The 2,303-nt window shown below is 56.1% G+C and overlaps 2 non-coding genes across 2 annotated transcripts in view; both read left to right on the plus strand.

Moving 5' to 3' along the window:
* LOC146143656 (small subunit ribosomal RNA) overlaps positions 1–1,577 on the plus strand; it is a 1,812-nt gene extending 235 nt beyond the window's left edge. The window contains exon 1 of the ribosomal RNA XR_014500871.1: positions 1–1,577. This exon is cut by the window's left edge and continues 235 nt beyond it. This is a non-coding gene — a ribosomal RNA (small subunit ribosomal RNA).
* A 247-nt stretch (positions 1,578–1,824) lies between these two features.
* LOC146143657 (5.8S ribosomal RNA) lies at positions 1,825–1,978 on the plus strand. Its single transcript, XR_014501207.1, has one exon. It is a non-coding gene; the product is annotated as a 5.8S ribosomal RNA (ribosomal RNA).
* Positions 1,979–2,303: the final 325 nt, after the last annotated feature.

Genomic DNA, 2,303 nt, shown 5'->3' on the forward strand with positions numbered 1-2,303 from the left:
CGCAACCTTTGGTGACTCTGGATAACTTTGCGGATCGCACGGTCTCGCACCGGCGACGGATCATTCAAGTGTCTGCCCTATCAACTTTCGTCGGTACGGTACTGGCCTACCGAGGTTCTTACGGGTAACGGAGAATCAGGGTTCGATTCCGGAGAGGGAGCCTGAGAAACGGCTACCACATCCAAGGAAGGCAGCAGGCGCGCAAATTACCCATTCCCGACGCGGGGAGGTAGTGACGAAAAATAACAATACAGGACTCTAAACGAGGCCCTGTAATTGGAATGAGTACACTTTAAAACCTTTAACGAGTATCCATTGGAGGGCAAGTCTGGTGCCAGCAGCCGCGGTAATTCCAGCTCCAAAAGTGTATATTTAAGTTGTTGCGGTTAAAAAGCTCGTAGTTGGATTTTGGGCGCAGGCGGCCGGTCCGTCGCAAGGCGTGTACTGGCCGTCCTGGCCTCACCTCCGGTTCTCCGCCGGTGCCCTTGACTGAGTGTCGGCGGCGGCCGGAACGTTTACTTTGAAAAAATTAGAGTGTTCAAAGCAGGCGATTCGCCTGAATAATGGTGCATGGAATAATGGAATAGGACCTCGGTTCTATTTTGTTGGTTTTCGGAGCGCGAGGTAATGATTAAGAGGGACAGACGGGGGCATTCGTACTGTGCCGTTAGAGGTGAAATTCTTGGATCGGCGCAAGACGAACGACTGCGAAAGCATTTGCCAAGAATGTTTTCTTTAATCAAGAGCGAAAGTCAGAGGTTCGAAGACGATCAGATACCGTCCTAGTTCTGACTATAAACGATGCCAACTAGCGATCGGGGGGCGTTAGTTTTACGACCTCTCCGGCAGCTTGCGGGAAACCAAAGTCTTTGGGTTCCGGGGGAAGTATGGTTGCAAAGCTGAAACTTAAAGGAATTGACGGAAGGGCACCACCAGGAGTGGAGCCTGCGGCTTAATTTGACTCAACACGGGAAATCTCACCCGGCCCGGACACAGTGAGGATTGACAGATTGAGAGCTCTTTCTTGATTCTGTGGGTGGTGGTGCATGGCCGTTCTTAGTTGGTGGAGCGATTTGTCTGGTTAATTCCGATAACGAACGAGACTCTGGCTTGCTAACTAGTTACGCGACCCAATCGGTCGGCGTCTAACTTCTTAGAGGGACTAGTGGCGTTTAGCCACACGAGATTGAGCAATAACAGGTCTGTGATGCCCTTAGATGTTCGGGGCCGCACGCGCGCTACACTGACCGGATCAGCATGTGCTCGCCTTGGCCGACAGGTCTGGGTAACCCGCTGAACCCCGGTCGTGCTAGGGATAGGGAATTGCAATTATTTCCCTTGAACGAGGAATTCCCAGTAAGCGCGAGTCATTAGCTCGCGTTGATTACGTCCCTGCCCTTTGTACACACCGCCCCGTCGCTACTACCGATTGAATGGTTTAGTGAGGTCCTCCGATTGGACCTGGCGCGGCCGGCAACGGTCGAGCCGGCGTCCGAGAAGACGATCTAACTTGATCATTTAGAGGAAGTAAAAGTCGTAACAAGGTTTCCGTAGGTGAACCTGCGGAAGGATCATTAACGGTCTCGCAAACGCTTCGGCGAACGCGAAACTCGGACAAGCGAGAGAAAAAGTCTTTGCTACCCGGCGCCCGACCCGCGAGGAGCGGCGCGCCGGCCGGCGATTCGGTCACCCGGTAATGTTTGCGCGTCGAGTGCCGCGGTGCCGCGCGCTCCGGCTTCAAGCGTCGGCCTGGCCGACCGCTCGGCGCGGTCTATTTTGTCACCCTATAGTGCGAGGCACTGTGCGAGCGAAACAATCGTGGATGGCTCTTGGCGGTGGATCACTCGGCTCGTGAGTCGATGAAGGACGCAGCTAGCTGCGTGAATTAGTGTGAATTGCAGGACACATTGAGCATCGACGTTCTGAACGCAAATTGCGGCCTCGGGTCAATCCCGGGGCCGCGCCCGCCTCAGGGTCGCGTTGCAAACGTTCCGCGCGGGGATTTCTCCGCGCGGCTGCTGCGGCGTCGGACGCGCGAGCGCCCGTCCCGCTCAAGACAGCACGGCACGATGCGCGACGATCGCGACCAGAATCCCGCGCGGCGGCGGCGAGTCGACCTCGAAGAGGCCAACGGCTGGCGGCTCAAGGGCGGGAATCGAGGTGCGCGGCGGCGCGCGGCGCCGACGGCGAGCGCGGAACGGGAAGAATAGTCCCGGTCCTTACTTTCGGCCTGAGGTCGGACGAGGCTACCCGCTGAATTTAAGCATATTACTAAGCGGAGGAAAAGAAACTAACGAGGATTC

Source organism: Ascidiella aspersa, chromosome 5, assembly GCF_963924565.1.
Source record: "Ascidiella aspersa chromosome 5, kaAscAspe10.2, whole genome shotgun sequence".
NCBI lineage: Eukaryota > Metazoa > Chordata > Ascidiacea > Phlebobranchia > Ascidiidae > Ascidiella > Ascidiella aspersa.